Raw genomic sequence first — 23,212 nt, forward strand, 5'->3', positions numbered from 1 at the left:
ATCACGTTTTACTTGGCAAAATTACGGTACCAAATCTCCCATCCTGCATACTCAACCTCCCCCTCCCCCCCCCCCCCCCAGAAGCTTGGGAATTCATGGTTATCAATACAATGCTATATAGTTTGCATTCTCGGGCCCTGAAACGCAGCCCTGCAAGGGATAGGCACGAAAGCACTTTTACATTTGTAATGTTCTAAGGCGAGGTGTTTGCATTTTATTTTGATCTATCCTCCCGCAGAAGACTTACTAAATGTTTCTTTTATGATGATTGATTGTTTACATGAGCGTTGTTTGGAACGCACAATTATTCGGCGACATAAGAATATCATATATGTATCCTAGATATTTGTGTGAAATAATAAGGCAAATATCACCCTCAAAAAAAAGAAAACAACAAGTAAAAAGGAAGTAGAAATGAAATGCGAACAATGCAATAACAACCTCATTTCCCCTTCCCATCATTAAGTCGGTTAAATCATCGAGTCTATAATATTTATCCTTGGCCAAGTTCTATGACCTTGGAGCAGACATGTAACAAATGGTTTGTTTGCAATTCGATTGTTTGTTTTTTTGTGTGTGTGTTCTATATTATCACATCTTTGTGATTAAAAAAAAAAAAATCATTTCAGTTATCGTAAACACTCTAAATTCCCAGTCAACCAACAAAACGTATTACACAATGTGCACACGCTCGCAACCATCGTCTCAAACTGCGTTTACGGACTATATCAACACACAATGAAATACAGTAAACACTAAACGAAGCAATTTCTCTCTTTTTATTTTTAATAATGATTTGCCATCAGCGCACATTTACTAGAAAAGCAGCACTTGACATCTATGTTGTTGGTTATCAAAATGCTTTTTATCTATTTCGTTTTGGAAGGTAAAGAACCTCAGTCTCGATCTAAAAACAAAAACAAAAATTCCATCTGAAAGCAATCTTCTTAAATGAAAGAATGAGTCCTCAGTGATCTTTTTTTTATCACGAACAAATGTCTGTGACATACATCCAAAGACTTTGAAAATCAACAATACAAATTGCACTGACTACATTAACTGCATTGATAAACTCTATTTGTTTAATGTGACGTATGCTATGTGTCCATCACATCACCATCACAAACGTTACACCAGTTAGAAAAACAAAATTTTCTCTTTAGGCGATATTTCAATATCTCTATCTTTTTCACAGTTTCTGGTTACATATCCTAGCTAATTATGACTGTACGCTGTTGCATTGAACTTTCGTCACTGTATAACTAAATTAGAATGGTGACTGCCAAAATTTTAAAATTCTACCTTTAGTCTGATATCATTTTTGTGTTCTGCAGATCAGTGCGATAAGATATCTGTACTGAGCATTCGTCTCTCAGTGAAGAAAAAAAAATCACCTCTCCAAAACATGTGGGTAATGCTTCCCTCTAATACTTTCCCTTATCCCAAGTACCAGAATACATTGCTGGGGCCCTGAATAGCTAACATAAACTATATTATAGTATTACTAACATCATGACAATTATGGCACATGTGAAAAAAGAAAAAAAAAACAACTGGAAAAACATACATCTTGACCAGATCATATTCTTTTCACTACTTCTTGTACTTGGTGTTTGGGTTGGAACCTTTTACTGATGTCTTTTATATCTTAAACTAAAAAAAAAACAAAAAAAAAAACATGCTCTGTGCTATTTCCTTTCAGATTCAGCAACTGTTCCTTTGTGAAATTTTCTCTTTTTAAGCACTTTAATGTGCAGGGTTTTTTTTTTTCTGACCAACATATCATATATTTTCCTCCATCTGATGAAGAAAGGCAAAGTTCACTTCCCTTTTGTTGACCCCCCCCCCCCAAAAAAAAAGACATTCCAATCTGGCAGACCTCTACTCTAGAGACTAGTATTAATTAGTGCTAACGTTCAGAGCTAATGTTAGGATATTCTATTCAGATCAAGATCTAGAAATGTTAGATTTAACGTGAACTCTTACTTTTATGGAGCAAAGTTAGCCTAACGTTAGATGTATAATATGTATCATTTATGCATAGATTTTAGAACCTCAAGAGGGTCTAGATGTCTAAACTTAGGTCTATCTAACGGTAGGCTGGGTCTTACAATAAAACTGCCATTATATACTAGCGTAAGGTTACTAGAAACCTCTAACGTTAGGTAGAATCAGTGGCCCAGATTTTGACTAGACGCCAGATATTTCTACTTAAGACTCGTTAGATTTTATGATAATTATACAGGTCTAACTAGGGTTAGTACTGTATTTGATTAGACTCTAAACGTTAGTAATAGTAGATCTAGCGTTAGAGCATTACGCTATACGGTACCTTCTGTATAGACTTTGCACAGTCTCTTGCCCTGGACCTGGCTCTAACGTTAGCCCTACAAATACAGTGTACATCTAACGTTAATAGTAGGCCTAATAGGGTGGGCCTGTACTGTCTACGGTATACAACTGCTAATGTGCTAACGTTAGGTGTTAACTTCATTGTGATTAAGGCCTAACGGTTAGCTCGATTGAATAATTCGTCAGCGATTTTACAAACCGTCGAATCCGCGAATTTTCGGTCGAAAAATGAAAATTCACTTTTTTGATTTTTTCGATTCTTCTTTCATGTATCTATCATGTGTGAAAATTTGGGACCATAATTTTGTTTCATTTTAAAGATATTCGTGATCATAAAAATGACGAAAACGTCGAATCGCAAGGAGCGTTTTATCAAAGGGTCGAATCATCGATTCAACGCTTTGAGAAATCGATGATCCTTCGTGATCGTTTTTTCATACCGTCGAATGTGAAACTACGTGGACGTAAAAGGTACGAAAACTTCGTTTTTACTTCCCTGAATCGAGTGCATTGTTGTTGTATTGGCACTATTGCTTGAATTAGGTACTATTTACATTCCCAATTTCTTTAACAACAATTTCACGTTTGAAATTAAGATGAAATTGGCCTTAAAGGTATCGTAGCAAAGACTCTCCAAATCTAGTCCCACATGCGTAATTTGATGTTCTCTTAGTGTGTGTAGACCACAGTGGTGTAGACGCGTAGACTCACGTTGCCTGCATAGGTCTTACCGGTGGGTATAGCCGTAGAGACGCAGCACAGAGGCCTACATACAGTGTCTATCCATCCCTCAAACTACACAATTCAATTTTTGTACTCCCAACACAACAAGGATCTCTACCCCCTGAGACTATGGGGAATGTTCAGCGATGTTGCCTCCTTTAGTCCTTATTCCTTTATTTTAAAACTTAAAAGATCTTTCAGGGAAGTTTCATGACCCACCAATATAAATGCATGGAGCTACCATGATAAATGCATGCACCATTAACATTAAACTTAAACATTCAGTAACACCTTGATTTGAATTTACAGAAAGTATAATCTGATAATAAGCTAAAGATAAAGAGGGATTGAGCTAGCTTGACATTGAGAACACCAGTAGTAGTACTTAGTAGTAGTACGCAGTACTACTAAAACTAGTACTGTACCAGTAGTAAAGTACTACTAAATTTACAGTACGCTAGATCTAGTACAGGTATCATAGATATGTCAACTGATTGGTATCTAGAATTCTAGTAGATATATGTGAGTAGGTGGACGGTTTATTTCTTTTTCTCTTGTATTTATATTGTAGCTTGTGTCAACGTATTAAATGTACCGGTACCACTGATATTTTTGTCACTGAGCTCCTAAATGAGTATCAATAAGTAAAATCTAGGCTATGGCCTAGGCTTGTATAAGTGATAGCGCTTAGCGATCACATCCTTACCAATTCAAGAGGTCTGAACTGTGGAATGGGATCTCAAGTAAAAGAGCTAGAATCACCTAGAGGGCTCTATAGTGGCTACACATATTCTGCTAGACCCCAAATTCTACAACTGTAAGGGAGTTCTTCCCCCAAATGGAATTGAATATCACTTCACTAGATAGGTAACCAATAGTCCTAAGTAGACTGTGTTGCATTTTTTTTTTTTTTTGGGGGGGGGGTTGCTTTTTTGAGTAATGAAATGTCTTATTTAGATCAAGAACATACTCTATCTAGTGACTACACTACTTGGTCTGTACTCTATCCTGCACATGGAGTCTTTATGAAACTATTTTGCCCCATATTTCTGATTTTTCCTTTCCCTTGTGTCATTAGGATACAGTTCACAATTAAGATACTTTCTGTACATAGATTGCACCTTCATGTTAGATCTTATGATGGGTCTGCATAATTCCTATACAGTTTGCTTTTCTCTCTTTGTATCTCCTTCTCCCTAGAATAGGAAAAACTTGGCAAGGTCATGGATGCTCTGGTCAAATGGGACAATGATGGTACAACAAGCGTCGTTGCAGTCATGCGGTGATCTCAATGTGTAGAAGAACAGTTTTGAGGATAGGCATCAATATAAAGATGAAATGGCTGAGAGGATGGTGAATGGGAAAACTGATGCAACTCCTGAGCTCAAAAGAAACAGATGTGGACCAAGAGGAAGAAATGGACATAGTTGTGATCATCAGATAGCCCCCTGCTGGAGACAGTGATCACTGTTTATCTTCTGGTGAGTCTTCAAATAATTCCCTGCTTCTTTCACATCTTGGTTAGAAGAGTATGGTTTAACAATTAGGTCTGAAACTCTTCTTTTCCCTCTCCCCCCCCCCCCCCATCCCCAAATGATACTATGTTCACATGCACCCTAAATTTTAAGCACAGGTCTTTGCCAGGCATAAATAAATGTGATTTAAATTTACTGACTCTAAAACAATGGCATTTAAAGAAGTAATTTCCATCAGATAGATAATATGCCATGGTGTAATTGATAAATGTGGTGTTACATGAAATAATCTTACAGTTGACGGTTAACAGTATTCGCCTATTGATTTGGGCAAAGTAATTACAAAAATCTGTACAGTTACCTGGATATTCTAACTGTATTTTCTTTGTAAGGATATTGTGGTTTCTCTCTCTCTCTCTCTCTCTCTCTCTCTCGTTTTTCTTTGCAGTAAAACCATTTCACCACTCAAAGGTATACATACATGTAATACTTTAAATACATTAACCAAGTGTTTGGTAGTTGATATGTAATTGTAACAGTTACAATCTCAGTTATCAGAAGCATTTCAATGTATTATGTAAGCTCATAAAAAAGCTTTGCTGTAGAGAACATTTAATATTCTTTTTAATTTCAGGACTGATAAAAACAAGCATGCACTTGAATTTCTGCTTTATTAGTTTCCTACATCCTCCATTCATTTTACATGAATTGTAGTGTAACACATTAGAGTTATGAAGAAGGTTCATTGAGAAATTCAGTGTAACAAGTTTTGTTTTCAAAGTATTTGACTGGCACAATTGTTTGGATTTGTGCGCAAATAAATTTAATGCTTTTCATTCTCTCTTAATTCTCTGCATCATCAATTAGCAAAATCAGCATGTAGGATCTAAGAGGAAATTTGTACAATGTTTTAATTTTGTGTAAGTGGAAGTACAGTAATGTGATCTCCTAACTTGTTCTTTGCTGGCAGACCGTACCAACAATGGTGATGAGTTAGTAACCACAACATGGTCTCTACCACAACAAGTCGATGAATTCTCTACTCCAACAAACCCAGTTGTTGCTGCTCCTCTTCCAAGATATCCAGTTGATGATGTTCCTGTTCCAAGACTGCCAGTTGGTGCTGCTCCTGCTCAAACATAACCAGTCAGCGATGCTTTAGCTCCAGCATTGTCATTTGATCCTATTCCAACACAGCCAGCTGGTGCTATTCCTGTTTAAACACACAGCCAGTTGGTGCTGTTCCTGGTGCAACACAGTGAAGTGGTGCTGGTCCTGTTCCTACACACCCAGTTACTGCCATTTCTTGTCTAACATGACCAGGTAAACGTTTTCCCATCATCAATACTAGCTTTATTGATATTTCTAATTGAATGGTTTAAAAATTGCCAGGCATGTTTATTTTCTTTTTTTTTTCCCCTTAACTGAACAGAAACATAAAAGTTCAAAAACTTCAGAGAATCATTTAGCTTTATATGTCAACAACAACAACAATAAAAAGGTCACCCTCTTAGGCCTTTACATGAAAAATAGAAATTTATCACTACTCCTATCTCAGTCAAGTCCCATCTTTATTGATTTATAACCACCTTAACCAGTAAAATACTAAATGTCTGAATGAGAATTTTTAAAACTCACTTTTTATGCCTTATGATTTTAGTCAAATAGAAATTGCCTTTTCTTTTCAGCTGTATTCCATCTTTATTTTCTTCACTTAGATTGCTGATGTGACTATCCCTCCAAGGTGTTCAGTTGTTGCTATTTCTGCTGTGTCACACCCAGATGGTACTGTTCCTGTCCCACAAAGCCAGTTGGTGCTGCTCTTCCAAGACATCCGGTTGATGCTGTTCCTGATCCAAAGCAGCCAGTCGGTGCTGCTCATGCTCAAACACAACCAGTTAGTGCTGCTTCAGCTCCAACATAGTCATTTGATGCTGTATCTATTCCAACACAGCCAGCTCGTGCTGTTCCTGTTCCAACACAGTCAAGTGGTGCTGAGCCTGTTCCATCTCACCCAATTAGTGCTATTTCTGGTCTAACATGGCCAGGTGAACCTTTCGCCATCATCACTACTGGTACTAGCCTTATGATATATCTAATTGAATGGTTTAAGAATTGCCAGGCATGCTTAATTTCTTTTTCTTAACTGAGCAAAAACATAAAAGATAAAACTTCAGAGAATCATTTAGCATTACATGCCAACAACAACAACAATAACAAAAAAGTCACACTCTTACGTCTTTACATAAAAAATACATTATATCACCACTCATATCTCAATCAAGTCCGAACTTTTATTGCTCTACAACCACCTTTACCAGTAAGATTTTCCATGTCTTTATGAGAAATTTTTGAACTCGCTCTTTATGCTGTATGATTTAAATCAAATAGAAATGACATTTTTCTTTCCTTTTCTGCTACAGTCCATAATTATTTACTTTAATTCCTCTGTTAACTGATGTGGTTACTGCTCCAAAATGTTCAGTTGGTGCTATTTCTGCTGTATCACACCGAGATGGTGCTGTTCCTGTCCCAACAAAGCCAGTTGGTGGTTTGCCTGGTCCAATAGACCTTGTTAGAGCTCTTCCAGCAGATACATCTGCTATCATATTATATACTCTCTCTTCAAATACTTATTTGGATTGATTTTTTGAATTATCTTCTTAACCTCTGCAATGCACTTGAGGCTGAAATGTTAACAAGGCAGAAAATCATTCTTCCAATTTTAAGTCACCTCTTAAAGGTAGGGGATACCTTTTACAGACCTCCCAAAATGCAGCAAAACATTAAATATGAACCTCAGGGGACTTGTTTAGGTCACTGCTGAGAAATTTGGAAGTCAACAGTTATCTACAATTTGAATAATGCACAAAACTCAACTACTCAGTAGTTCTGTGTGTCAGCCACACTTAAGCCTTTTTGTTGCAGTCTTCTGTATTTTTTTTTTTATCTATAAACACAAATCTAAAAGTATAAGAGCTGATGTAATAACATATAGAGTGTGTGGCAAGAATGTATATAGAAATGTTTGTAAGTTTTGATGAACTTTCTTCACAAAATATACATGATGGACACACATGCAGTGCATGGGTCTTCAAAGGTAGCCTTGTAATGTACTGGAATTTACGGTGAGCCCCGAAAAAAAATTCAATTCAAAATCTAACGGTCAATAAAAATGTACTAAATGTTACCTTCCACTTTCAATACTTTATGGGAGTTTCTAAAATGATACTCTCTTCAACATACCACTGTAGTTATGCAACTCTTCATTTAAGGCATGCAAATGGGATTCCCTACCTTTAAAGAATATTTCCATTAACCTTTCTGTGATTTTTGCACTGCATCGATTAATTTGATTCTCATAGCAGTAACTTATTATGGTATGACAATAACATATCAAAGTTCACCATATCAGAGTTAACATTATAATTCAAGACAAGATATTTGTTCAATCCCAATTGATATAAGTAGTGTAAATGTTTTTTATCACACTTCTGTTACTCTGTGGGAACATTACTAGTGAACATGGACATGCCTAAAAAAACTGAAATCCCATATGCACGTGACATACCTATGGCATGGCAGACCTCTCATCCATTCTGAATTTGGAGGAAAAAAGAAATCTGAATTCTGGTCATTCCCAGTTCTTTTTTTTTTAGTAGGAAAATCCTATTTTTCGTGATGATTTTACGACACACTCATATGGGAAGTGCTCTTTCTTTCCTACTTTGAACCAAATCATCCCTATGGATTTGAGCTGGCTGATGTAAACGTGAGAATTTGTATTTAACAAATATTGAAAAGGAATGTGCAAAACAGTGATTTGGAATTGAAGAATTCAAGGTATAACCGGGAAACATTATGTTTCCTCCACCGATATTCCAATATTTCAAAGTGAAAAAAATATAGGGAAACATTATTTTTCCTCCACCGATATTCCAATATTTCAAAGTGAAAAAATATAAAGATGAAAACAGTCTTTCATAAGATTGTGAGTAGTTTAAATTGTCCTGACATATCATAACCAGTAAGATTTTCTTTTTTTCTTTTTTTTTATCATCACAATTGCCTTAACTTAGTAAGCAAACACATGGTTTCTTTCAATTATCATGAAGTTTTCATTTTGATATTTCTGTTACCGTGTAAAGGTGATAGTAGATATAACGCAGTATGTAACGAGGAGAGAGGTCTTTTGAATTTTTGTCTTTTGTCCTTCTTGGACATCACTTCTTTGACTTTCTTTCATTTATGACCTCTAGGGAGACCAGTATATGTTGTATATTGGTACATGCTACTGTTTCTACTCAATGGTTAATTAAATCCAAATTTCGATGTGGATTCATCAATGCAACAATACCAGTAGAACAAATCAGTAAAAGTTTGAAGGAAATGGGATAAGTCATTCAGGTTATGAATTTATGAAGTTTTAGATCTGCTGCCACCTGATGAGAAAACTATACAGATTGTGACAGCCAACTTTGCAACCAATATAAAGAAAATGTAAATAAATTCATTTTTTTTTCACTTTTCTAGTATGAAAGAGCACCAGAATTACTGGTAAAACTTTCAGAAAGAAGGGGAATGATATTGCCGTTGACATATGTCAGGAAGATGTTGAGGGAGTATGTGCTTTTCATGTGAAAGGAAATTTTGTGAAATTTTCTTTATGTTTTTTAATACATTGTTTTCCATATTACATAATGGTCTATAGTCTCCTCATCCATTGGTGGTGGCACCAAAACATTAAACAATCGATACTTTTTTGTAACAGATTGTCTGATTTTTCCTCAGTTTCAGTCTTTATGGACAGGCAGTGGAAGAAATACGGTACATAATGTATTCCTAATTGAAAATCGATCTAAATTGTTGCAAAAGAAAGAAATCTGTAGTTGAATAATAAATCAATAATTTATCAAACTAGAAAACTATTTAAATTATGCTTCAGGTTTATTTATTTGTATTTGTCTTACTGTGTTCGAAATGACAATTGATTATGTATTTGGTTGTTTACAAGTGAGAACCATAAGTGAATTGGAATGGTGGTCTGGTGGTAGCTTAATTTGATGCATAACAGCAATAAAGATACGATGTATTGTTTATTTGGTCATATTTTTGTTGGAAGTATAGGCTTCAGAAATTTGGTTTCTCAGTCACCGTGCAGTGATAATTTCTCTTGAATTACATGTATGTACTACTGGTAATGTGTTTGTAACAGTTGTGTGTGTGTATGTGTGTGTGTGTGCGCGTGTGCGTGTGTGCGTGTTTGTGTGCGTGTTTGTGTGTGTGTTTGTGTCTTTTATTATGAAGCCAGTTGTGTCACCACTGCAGACATTTTTGCTTTCAACATACACATTGTAGTAAACCTATTATCTTTTTCTACCGGTGTATTTGTGTAAAGTTCTGGTGATTGACATGATTTAACATTGTGAAACAGCGTACCAGATAATGTTCTTCCCATTTTCACTCCATGGTTTTGCGAAAAGACTAAACTTGCTCGTTTTAAATCATCAAAACACACGATACACAAAATTCCATATCTTCAATGCAGCGCGCCGCGCGCGATGCAATTGTTTCTACACAGCGCACACGCGCGCGCAGTGTTTATACGGTTTTCCAAAGAGTCGAATCGCGCCTGATTCGACGCTTCCACGTTGCGCGTACTCTAATTTCGTTTTGCCGAAGAGTCGAATCCGCGTATTTTGCCAAAACGATGGCATTCCGAAATAACAGGGTATTTCTAACTCGTCGTCATTGCTTTATTCCTTGTCTAAGTAAACTGTCCATTGTCTCGGTGTTTATTTACGACCATCACTCTCCTACAATGTAAGTTTTGATGCAAAATTTGCCATCGGCGTACCGGTTTCAGACGGTTGAAAGAGTAGCAAACTTCAAACGTGTTTATCTCCGAAATGCGTTTTACACTCCGGCGGGCGGATTCGACGGTTTGTAAAATCGCTGACGAATTGTTTTGGCATAACACTTAACACCAACAGGCGTAGAGCCCTAATTCACCTAACAGTTAACACATTCTAACCCCTAACGATAGCTAATGTCCAGAGTTAAAGAGAGTGTAATCGTTAGATCCCATAGACCTAACGTTAGACGAGGATTCAGTCTAACTGCATGTGATGAGGCCATAGATTAGAAACCTTAGATCGAACAAGACACCTAAATCTAGACGTAAACCTCAAGCAAGGCCTCTTTTCGCACCGTGTCAAGACGTGCCTTACGGAATAATCGGTGTTCCACACCGCCGGCACGGTCGGGTGGCGGCCCGGGGGTTGGTAGGCATGCCCGCTGGATCGGTGCGAAATGCAGTCATAAGGCATCGGCCTAATACGTTAGATTCTACTAGCGCTTGAACCTTGATATTTTATACCAAATCTCAAATCAAAGTTATATATCTAACTGTTAGATCAAAACAAATTTAAAAGTTCCCTTATGCAGTGCAGTAGAGAACTATGTATTTATTTATTAATTTACTTACATTCGAAGGAAATAGTCCTCTTTTCAGTCACCACATCTCCAACTCAACGACTGTTCCAACATTTTAGTCCCGCGAGAGATTTTTACCTGTAGATCAGACGTATGTACGCACACGTATACAAGCAGCGCGCGGCCGGCCATGAGGTGGTAAATTGGTCTAACTCGAAGATAGACCATTTTACCATCTGACAGCGATGATCAAAAAATCTCACTTAAGAAGGTTAAAAGGTTTATGTAAAAGATAGCTCGTTTTACCTCCAAACGATATTACCGACAATGGGCTAACTCAAAGATAGACCGTTTTACCATCAAATCTGAAGGAAAAATACAAAAAAGTACCAAGATAGCGGAAATTATCTCTAAAACAAGACATGATGGGATTTTCTCGATAGCACCATTGGAAAGAGCACCCTCACATATCCCGGAAAGTGAACTTGCCTCAAAAAGTCAAATTTTCGAGTTAGACCGTTTTACCATCTGACGGCCGTACAATGCACTACACTAAATGAACTACAATCAATATCTAATTCACAATGTGAAGGTAAATAACAATCCCAAATAACAATCAAATTTATCAATATTTGGATAAAAATCTATATAATCACGATCAAACTTACTTTCACTTTCATTTTCTGTTAAATTGGATGTGAAATATCCAAGGTTTTTTTTTAATGTACAAAATGAATAGGGGACTGGTTATGTAAGTGGTTGTTGTCAGAGAACAAAGAACAAAAATCATCTTTATCCAGTACAGTAAAAGAAAAAAAAAAGTATCATGCATACATATGAGTGTCTATTTTAGATTCAGGGGCTTTAACAACACAGGAACAATCACTTAAGTACATTTAGATCAGCATAAACAAAAGATAACAACAAACATATACCGCACATCAATAAGACAATATATACATTTTAGTTTCAGGTATTCAAACGCATGTCCATCGTATGGAATTACAAATATGAAAAGAAAATAGTAACAAAACGCAAACCATCACTCGTAGTTGAATGATGAACACGAAAAGTGCATTATTTGTATTAAAGCAAGAAGTGACTGCACCGAAACAAAGATGTTATTAATGAGGTCAAAAGTCAAAACATTTTATAGGGCCATGGCTTTTATGCGTATGTAATCCATTTAAGTACCTAAATATGCTTTAAAAAATACCCCATATTAACAAGGAGTCTACATGCCATGATAACAATTATAAAATTTGAACAAAAGTAAGGGAAATTTACTGCCGATAAAATGTATGCCAGATTGTAAATCAGTCGTTCTAACTGAAAGGCCTACCCTGTGAAAATGAAACGGAATAGATATATAGATAAATAAATATTTATGATAAAATTATGCTCAGAAAGCTACGGCGTGTATCTCATGCATTTTCACCAACAAAATTTTTTCGGACCTTCATGACCTCATAGTTGAAAAAAAAAATCACTTTTGCAAATACACAATAGCGATTTAATCATTTACCGATATGAATGACATGTATGTTGGGCATGACAGAGAGGCACTTGTTACTTAACAAAAATACTTTCAGTGCAGTTGTCACAATGCCAAGCGAAATGAAGCACAGATGAACAACGCCATAGGGAATCAGGAGTATCCAGGTCAGAGGATTGGGAGAGTTTTCAATGTTTCCACTACCACAAGATAATGAACTCGCTTCCCGAAGCACGGATCAACAGTTCCAGACCTTCGCATATTCAGTACACCACGCGAGCCACCACCCTCCTTGCCAGGAATGATCGCCACATGATACCGGTTTTGTCATTTTCGACAGATGGCGACTACGGCTACCCCCACGATAAGGGGGGGGGGGGGCATCCCACGAGACCGACACCCACGAGCCATACGGCCCACGAGACCGACATCAATAATAGGTCCATGAGTCATACAGCCCACGAGTTATACGGCTCAGGAGTCATACAGCCCATGAGTTCGACACTACGCACAAAAGGCTCATGAGACCGACACTAAGCAAACATAGCCCACGAGACCGACACTAAGCAATAAAGGCTCATGAGACCGACACTAAGCAAAGAAAGCCCACGAGACCGAGAGTAGGCAAAAAAGGCCCACGAGACCGACACTAAGCTAAAAAGGCTCACGAGACCGACACTAAGCAAAGAAAGCCCACGAGACCGACAGTAGGCAAAGAAGGCCCACGAGACCGACAGGATAAACAGCGCCATCTACATGTCAATCACCTGTACAGGGTGTTCCATGAACGGAAAAATAACATACTGGCGGTTGTAATTTCGTCACGCTATCGATTGAAAGATGGTGACCATCTACATAGGGCCTAATCATGAACGACATCAAACATGTATTTCTACATACTGCTGGGGGGGGGGGGGGGCAAGTGTGTCAGGGAGCGACATTGTTATCAAGTAGAAAAATAGAATTGTATTCTTCATGCCCCCCCCCCCCCAAAAAAAAAAGAAAAAAAAATAGAAGAATTAGTATTCTTCATCCCCCCCCCTCAAAAAAAAAGAGACCAAAAAAAAAACAAAAAACTAACAAACAAACAAACACACAAATGAATTAAAAAAGGGCAAGAACGATGTATGGATTAATTTTAGAGCTTTGATAATGCCATCGTGCTATTTTAATAGGCTTTCCAAGTTTTTAGCTAGAAGATGGACAGGATATAATTTTTACCTCTTCTTTTTCCCAATTCACTAGTTACTTATTCTATTTTAGATATTCTACCCTCCTGCTTGGAAGTTTTGCCGTAAGATCTATTTGTAATTTTCTCTGTAACTATAATGTAATGCTACTGATTAAAACGTTTTATATCGCAGGGATTCACCTCAATTTGTGGCTTGTGTTATTCTCCTCCAAACAGTACATTTTTTCGTGAAATACAATAGCTGTTTTCATGGATGCATCTAATTTTTTCCGAAGCCCTTACGCTACCTTAATAGACGATTACGTTATTTTTTTGTTTTTGATTAATACTAATTCAACACCCTCGCAGGTTTACTGTGGAAAGATCTGTTACACACATTTACTGTACTTTGTTCATTTTTTTCACAAACAAACACCCATGCAAACACAATTAAAGATCCTGATCATTTCGGGGGGGGGGGGGGGGAGGGGGCAACTGATGGGGTTACACCCTGCCGGAGATGGCAACTCTTCTTTTCCATCTCTCATATCTTCCTATGCTATTATCAGGACACCCTATACAATTTACTGGTCTATAGGTGGCGCTGTTCATCCTGTCGGTCTCGTGGGCCTTCTTTGCTTAGTGTCGGTCTCGTGAACCTCTTTTGCGTAATGTCGGTCTCGTGAGCCTTGTATGCGTAGCGTCGGTCTCGTGGACCTTTTAAGTGTAGTGTCGGTCTCGTGGGCTTTGTTTGCTTTCTGTCGGTCTCATGAGCCTTTTGTGCGTAGTGTCGGTCTCGTGAGCCGTATAACTCCTGGGCTTATTTTACTTGATGTCGAACTCGTGGGCTTTATTTACTCAGTGTCGAACTCGTGGGCTGTATAACTGGTGGGCTGTATGACTTGTGAGCTGTATGACTCGTGGGCTGTATGACTTGTGAGCTGTATAACTTGTGGGCTGTATGACTCGTGGGTGTCGGTCTCGTGACGTGCACCCGATAAGGGCGGCTTTTTCTTACAACTCCAGGACAGGCTTGCTGCACACAAGCATGAACCAGACAGCGTAGCGCTATGTGGACGAGATCTTGAGCTAGTCAACGAGATCTTGAGCTAGTCGTACATCGTCCATGACGGTCTCTAGTAGTCAGGAGTTGTAGCAGTGGTAGTAATAATATTATGGGTTTTCCCGCCCAATTTCTCAGATGTGCATTCGATTTAACAATGCGATCTTTCAAGTTGAGTGAATGTAAATGATCATCGAGATCGATATTAAAAAATGTAAAAAGTTCATTCAATTTAATTTCATCAGCATGCGATTTCATGAGCTTCTCAGACAAGTGAGTAAAAAGTGAATTCAAATTAAAAGCGCAAGTGCAACACATTCAAATTCGCATCAGCACCGCCGTAGAGAGCGTTAAGGAATTCAAATTCACGATAAGGCAAACAACTACAAAGTAGGGGATTTTTAAAAAAAAAATCGTTGTTGCTTTTATTCTTTGTAGTTACTCAGCTGTTTGCATATACAAAGTTGATATACATTGAAATGTGATTTTTTACTCATAATGGCTAATAACTTTTGTAACCCCACTTTCAGCACACACATTCCTCTTTACTCCTTTATTCATACACAATTTTGGCAGCTGCTACATCACAGAGTATGCGTGAAAATCTCAAATACGGACAGAATTAGTAGATGAAGTGCTATCTGGATATAAACCAGCAAAACTGACGATACAACACCTTGGTGAAGTAGGTCTATCTACAGCTGATCCGATTGCGCGGCAGCTTATGATATGGACACGGGGAACTAAGGACATGAGGGAATAGAGTCAAAATGGATCAATATTGATTTGGACGTACTGGACCCCTAAGATATTCTGGAATATGGCTATTTCCTAAATGTTACATCCATACTGTTAGGTATGAATTAGAAGTTACGGAAAGGTCAACAGGACAGAAATACATCCAGTACAATTAAGATGATTAAATGGGACCTGTTAGCTCAGCCACTTTTCTATGACGTAGCCCACCAAGGCAGCGAATAACGTTGCTGCGGCGTTCCACATCCTTTGTAGAGCTTGTGAGTTATTCGACAACAGAGTCGTCTCTTCACTTTCGTCATCTGCAGGAAGAGGGGGAAAAAAAAGAAGTATTTTTTTTTTTCTAGTCCCAAAGTAGACTTTAAAGGATGTGTACAGTTCTGGTCGAGGTGAGGATTTAGCTTTTAACGTTTTGCGAGATATTCAGAAACCACTCTATGAGATGTCAAAGAGCATGCAATTCTAAAGGGTATCAAAAGTTTATTTGATGAAAATCGGTTTTGAAATGGCTGAGATATCCAAAAACAAGGTGAAACAAAGAGATCCTAATAAAAGGCGTGGCCTGTAGTCTTTTATTATTATCACTTTTTTGGATATCTCGGGCATTTGAAAACCAATTTTCATTAAATAAACGTTGAATCCTTCTTAAAATTACACGCTCGTTTATATTTCATAAGAGGTTTCTCATTATCTCACTTAGGAATGTTCAAAACATGAATCCTCACCTCAACCAGTACTGTACGGTCCCTTTAAACCAAGCAGCAAGTTTTGTACATAAACAACAAATGATTTTAAAAACAGATGCACTTTCGAGTGCATTGAAGATAGAAAAACATGAGGAATACGGAGGGTTTCTATTTCCTTTTTCTTTTTCTACTGGGGATTGTTTCAATTTCGTTCATAACTTGCAATTTCTCCTCATCACTATCAGCATGCCCTGTGAATACTACTTTCACAAGTATTTAAGTTACAATCAATTAAACATGCTGACATTTATTACATCTCGTGAGGAAAAAAAAAAGAAACGTTATGTGCAGTTCAATATGTCTATAAGCATGCACCAAAGTAAGAGGCAATCAAACCAGCCGTCATTAACTTATTAACACCATATGAATCGGTCACAGAGAATCATAAAACATAATAGGTCACATAATGAATGATAAAAGATAAGTTGAAAATAACGTATGTCATGTGTTAAGGTGTAGGCAGCGTAAATGTTTTGTAGTTGCGGCTGCATGTCGTAGTTCTCAAAGCATTTTGTTAGACCGAAAAAACAAAAACAAAAGAGAAATACTTATGCGATATGAACAACGAAAACTTGACAGAAACTCAATAGTAATGTCTCAAACTGTTTAGCCCAGTAAACAGTGCACTCAATTTATTGTGAACACGGTTATACGAATTTCCAGTTACAACGAAGTGAAATTCAGACCGCCACATTATCTATTTTGTATTGTTTATCTGTTCCGTTACAACGAAATTTCGATTTATATATGTGACCCGCTACAGCAAAAGGATGCTAGAGTCGCTGACGGCTGAGCCGAGAAAATCGAGATTGAAGTCACATCATCAAAATTGGTTAAAAACAATCGGATTTCTGTTTTTGAATGTTTTTACCATAATCTGCCGAAATTTCGGAGCAAAATGACCAAACGAAAGGTAAGAAATCAGCATTTTTCTGGGCCATGATTTTCTGACTTTCAACGTAACAGAAACGTGTCCGAAGATTTGGATTTAGCGCCGCAGCTAGACTCCACCCCCTAGCAACGAGGGAAAGATCTTATTGGTCAGTGCGTGGCATCCTGATTAGCACTGATTGGTCTTGCGTAGACCGCTGGCGCTAAGTTTGAATGAACATCGTGGAGGTCGCTATCAGCATACGTTTTATTGTCAAGCGGTAAAACTATCTCGCCTCCCCTTGATCATATGTGACCGTGCACCTCAAAACGAACACAAAGTCGCACACACTGATTTTGCATGAGGACTGAAAATAAGTGAAATGGGTCAACCTAGCCGAACTTGACTTTTTCATATTTTTTGAAAGACCGGGTCTTCTTCTACATTATGCTAAAATTTGGTATGAGAAAAAGGGCAGGAAAGTGTGTTTTTTCAGCAGTTTATCTCGAACATTTTTGGTAGAATAGTGTGATTAGGTGTGTCTTTACAATCCCTTTTTCATTTCTGAAAAACCTTGTCCACACTCTTCACTTTCAACTCTAATAACTTTTGAAAGGATAGTGCTACTACTTTGAAAGTTGGAATTAATTATGGACAGAATGTGTTAATGAGGCATGTTTAATTTCAATTTAATTTGATAATCCCTTCATTGTTGTTACTCTGGTGGTTTACTTCCTGTTTTTTTTTTTTTTTGTCCCATTCATCGCACAGCCAGCACGGTTTGGTAAAGATTAAGCGCTTGAATAGACACTGTACTTCAGAGCCTCTTTTCTCAGTTCACTCTTTTCCTGAGTTTGTGCTTTCTTTCCAATATTTAGATAGGTTAGGAGAGTCCATTTGATATGAGTTATACATCATTTTAAAGCTTAAAGTCTGCTCTTTCAGAATATGGTCTTAACTAAAAATTCATGTCTGGCGACTTTTCGTTTGTTTTGAGGTGCAGGGTCACATATAGCGTCAGAAGGAAAACTTTTAAGGCGTTTTTCTCGAAACTGTGATTTCCACAACCACTTGACATGCGCTAATAAAATCATCGATATCTCTGCAACCGAGTATTTTTATGAGTTGTGCTATATATGAAATTAAAGTAGAAGAGTAAGGGAATAATGTGATGCCACTTTCAGAAGATTGTCCTTCCCCGACTTTCGAATCCTTTTGTTTGAGCGGGTCAAATATAACAAAAGAAATCTGCCGGTCCCGAGGATTTCGTTATAAAGTGAGCTCACTGTATTCGTTCATTATCTTGAACGACCACTCGATTATATCGCTCGTAATCTCACGCTAAAGAATACACTATGAAGCATGTCATTTCATCTAGACCCGGGGGAACAGGAGAGGAGTCAGGGCCGGCGGAGAGTTTTCATAACAAGCAAAAAAAAAAAAAAAAGAACAAAAAAAAAGAAAACAGAAGCCCTTCAGCCCAACTTCTCGTGCCATTTCCGGTTTTTTTTTTTTTTTTTCATTCGTCAGCTGATAAGCACAAATGAAATATCAATAATAAGAAAAAAAAAAAGAGTCTTCAGCTCATTTTTCTCATTCCACTTTCGTGTTTCTACAGCTGAGAAGCAAAACATTGATAAATATATATAGATATTGATACAGGCGGTTCTTATTTTTCAAACTTTCTTTCGAGTTCGGGATGTCCTACCTCCTTCCGTCACCGCTCCTCTCCCTTGAGACGCTGTGCTCTGTGGCGGAGCCTCTTGGGATAATTTCTTTGAGCTAAGAGTTGCATAGTGATGAAATGCAAAGAATGATCAATCTCATGGTGAGCAAGGTTATTTTAAACGTTTATGCTTAGAAAACCAAAGCTATTACAATGTTCCTAATATTTTCTTTCCTTGTGAGGAAGTATCTCATTTTACATTTGAAAGTAAAATAATCCCCCTGAATTAAAGTGCTAACACTTATATAAACACCCATTACATATGGAGAGAGAGAGAGAGAGATGAAAAAAGATTATGCATGTCTATAAATGAAGACGTTGCCCGTCGTCTGTAAATGTCCTGTTTACTTTTGGGAGCAGTGATTTAAAGAATGTCCATTTCATGCATATGTGTAGATCAGTTGCATCACAAAGCATCCTACCATATTTATAGAAATCACACCTGTACACAGTTTAGTTTGGAAAAAAAAAATGTATTATCACTGTTGTTCACACTTTGTATATTAAAAAATGCTCAACATCAATCATACTGGTTCAAATTTTGTGACCGTGCATTATACCAAAACAAACAAAAAGTGCTAGCGTTGATTTTGCGTGAAGACTGAATATAGTTGAAATGGGTCAACCCAGTCAGCTTTGAGTTTTTTATATTTTCCGGAAGACCAAATCTTTTTCTTTATTTTGCTAAAGTTTGGTATCATGAAACCGACAAGAAATTGTGTTTTTAAGCAGTTTTTATTGAGCACTTTTCTGCAGATTACTGTAATAAGGTGTGTCTTAAAGGGTCCCGTTTTCATTTCTTAATGATCCCCCTCTCGTTGATACTACACTCCTTGCTTGCTCCATCATTATATCAAAAGCCAAATATAACTTGATTTTCATGTGCATAGTATGACGTACGATATAGCTTCCTTTGGTAATGGCATGTGGGGGAAATGATGTCATGTATTATTATACTCTCACTTGCATTTTTTTTTTTTACCGGAATCACGTTTTTCTTTCATTAAGAACTTTCAGCTATTGTGCTAAATGTAGTTGTTATGACTCGATGAAAATTTAGTAGATCAATAGATCCAATCGAACTTACCTGTTCACATTCGCTTCAGTTCCGCTCAAATTCATGTTAGTAATATTTCCCGTGATGCTAATGGGTGACCCTTGTTGTTCAATCTTCGTCCCTTCACCTGTGCATACAGACGCCAGGAATCCAGCAAATAAGTGTTTGAACATCAAAAGATATCGTCATACATCGAATCCATCTACTGTAAACGAACCGTCAATTTAGATGTCATTCAAAAGGAACTTTTCAGAGCTGCTAGCTTGTTTTTTATGAAGTCCTGGAACCAGGTGAAATAAAAAACAATAAACAAAAACAGATTAATGTTACGTTATCGTCAAAATGTGCACTCTTCACTCATCATGCTGAAGAATCATATTCCTTTCAATGCATATTTCCTCATTATTATTTTCTTTTCCTTTATAAGGCACCGTGATATTTGGTGGTGAACCTCGAAAAGTGTAAACAGCTATATAGTACTACTTTCACTTCAGGAAATTCCATTCAATGCGATCGCGTCCCATCAAAGTTACTTCTCTTTGTGACATCAAATTACCTTTTCCCGGTCTCTTTCTCCCGGTGGTCCCAGGTTCAGGTGCATCTTGATCCATCTCTGCAGAGCTTTAACAAGAGATAGGACACAAATACCAGGCCATTGAAATGTGTTGTCGCATAAGATATTTATTTCATTCGAGCATCTACTGCTTATTTCCTATCAAGAACTGAATCAGGAAGCCGTCGACAGTGTTCGTGTGTCTGCAATAATAGCCCTACGCCATGACGCGAAAAGACACATAAGAAATCAGAAAGGAAAGGTCAATATAATCACCGGCTTGCAGGTATCCAGTCACAGAAAGATGTTTTATTTATACTCACATTGCAAACACATTATTTATCAACTGACATGAGTTAGGGAAAGATTATATTGACTGTATAACAATAACAGAGTATGAAAAATGTGGGAAATTTATAAGAGTCAGACTAACCGATTGCAGTGTGCTATTTTTATTGCATTTATTCAGATCTTTACTGTATTCATGCAAAAAAAAAAAGGATATTAAAAATTTTAAACCTTCCAGCATGTTCCCGCTCAAGTTCAAGTTCAAGTTCAACTTTATTTTCATTTCCATTGAATAAGGAGAAATTATGTTCAATGCATAAACAAAACAAATTTGTAGTAATTTCGATAAACGTACATCAACAAGATACATGTGATGATGATTAACGACATAATTGCATTTATAAGGTATATACATATCGTTGGTGGGGTGACAAAACCTCGTATCTCAAAAATGTCAAATGTTCAAGAGAGCTAAAAAACATGGCTGCCATAACATGTAAGTCAATGGAAACAGCCAACTTTTATTTATCATTTGTGACCTTATTTTTGCAGATGGGCATATAAGGATTGGGAATTACATAGTAATGGTTCCTAGCTTCAATATAATGAAGAAAACTCATTTTCACCAAATATTGAGATACGAGGTTTTGTCACCCCACCAACGATATGCATATTACACGGATGGGAATGGAAATGGAGGGTCCCACTAAAAAGCCAAGCTTGTACGATATGGGACCCTCAGAAATACATAAAAAGCAAATAATGGCTTCATGAAACTACAAACAAATATATGAAACAAAATCAAAGAAACCAATGTCAACTGACATGAAATGAAAAAACAGGAAAGAACGAAAAAAAAAAAGAGAAAAGGGAAACAAAAGAAAATGAAACTGCAACACACGCCATCGTGGACACAAGCAAACAGATTTCCAGGATGTATAGGAGTAATAAGACGCACCCTTGAATGATATTGTGAATATACGGATTGGGTACATATACCCGAAAAACTACAAAAGAGCGGACATATTAACCCGTTTGGGACGGTTTGATTTTGCTACAACACGCATTTCCCATAGACACCTGCCCGAGTATACTCGGGACTCGTCCTCAACGGGTTAAAACAAAGAAAACAAAGAATAGACACAATGATGCATTGTTCGATGACTGACATATCTAAGGAGAACGTATATTCGACAGATTATTTTACTCTCATGATAGAAAATAGTTGATGTGTAATGATTAATGCATATATATATATATATATATATATATATATATAAGATAAGTGATAACTTAATTGAGCTAATGAAACAAACCTAGTCCGGTAATATGTTATAAGATTTCAATAAAAATAATTTCAATTTATTCTTGAAAGAATTCAAAGTTCGTGCTGTTACAATATCATTAGGAAGTGAGTTCCAAAACTTTGGCCCATCGTAAATAAAGGTGTTCTGAGCCAGCAGAGTTCTGAAAAAGGGCAAATGAAACTCATTCGAACGCCTTGTTGGGTAATTGTGAACGGACTGATTTGGAAGATTTTTTTTATCATAATTTAACATAAATTGTCCTAGGTTATACAGATACAAATCCTTGATTTTCAATATTTTGTTTTCAAAAAATAACGGGTCGGTATGAGACAGAAATGCAGTATGACATATAATACGGAGTGACTTCTTTTGTAATAAAAGTAATTTATCTAAGAATGTTTGATATGTATTTCCCCAAGCAAGAATACCATAATTTAAGTACGGCAATATGAGAGATGAATATAATGTAATAAGGGACGACAAAGGAAGACAAAATTTAACCTTGTTGATTATACCAATATTTCTTGAAATAATTTTACATATACTATCAATATGGAATTTCCATGAAAGCTTATTATCAACCGTTATTTCCAGAAATTTAATATGGGAAACAATTTCCAGTGGAGTCCCATCAAAAACAACGTCAACAGGTGGTTTCTCTATAGAGTTGCTAAAAAACATATATTTTGTTTTTTGAAGATTGAGAGATAATTTATTTGCCTTTATCCATTGGGCGACATTTTCTAATTCAGAGTTTATTGTATTTACAAGAGTAAGAGGATTATTGTGCGAAAAAAATAAAGGAAAGAACATCTGATGACCTACAAAAATCATTTATATAAACGAGAAACAAAAGCGGACCTAATAAACTTCCCTGTGGGACCCCACATTTGATATTTAACATTTGTGAATTATACCCATTCAAAGAGACATATTGCTTCCTGTTCATGAGGTAGCTCCTGAACCACTCCAAGGCCTTCCCACGCACTCCGTAATGATGTAATTTATCAAGTAAAATATCATGATTAATGGTGTCGAAGGCCTTGGAGAAGTCCAGGAACAAACCTATTAGATGCGAAGATCTGTCAATAGCGTGTGTCACTTTTTCTACAAAACTTAATAATGCATGTGTTGTGCTGTGTTTTTCTCTAAATCCGAACTGAGAATTTGAAAGTATATGATTGAATTTTAAAA

At 36.9% G+C, this 23,212-nt stretch overlaps 2 long non-coding RNA genes across 2 annotated transcripts; one reads left to right on the forward strand and one right to left on the reverse strand.

The window, feature by feature from the left end:
* The first annotated feature begins 4,153 nt into the window (after positions 1-4,153).
* LOC140238450 (uncharacterized) lies at positions 4,154-5,870 on the forward strand. Its single transcript, XR_011901912.1, has 2 exons — positions 4,154-4,556; positions 5,521-5,870. It is a non-coding gene; the product is annotated as an uncharacterized lncRNA (long non-coding RNA).
* A 9,771-nt stretch (positions 5,871-15,641) lies between these two features.
* LOC140238986 (uncharacterized) lies at positions 15,642-19,918 on the reverse strand. The gene is made up of 3 exons (XR_011901943.1): positions 19,901-19,918; positions 18,796-18,869; positions 15,642-15,772 (listed from the first exon to the last, which is right to left on the reverse strand). It is a non-coding gene; the product is annotated as an uncharacterized lncRNA (long non-coding RNA).
* Positions 19,919-23,212: the final 3,294 nt, after the last annotated feature.

The sequence above is a fragment of the Diadema setosum genome, chromosome 15 (genome assembly GCF_964275005.1).
Source record: "Diadema setosum chromosome 15, eeDiaSeto1, whole genome shotgun sequence".
Taxonomy (NCBI): domain Eukaryota; kingdom Metazoa; phylum Echinodermata; class Echinoidea; order Diadematoida; family Diadematidae; genus Diadema; species Diadema setosum.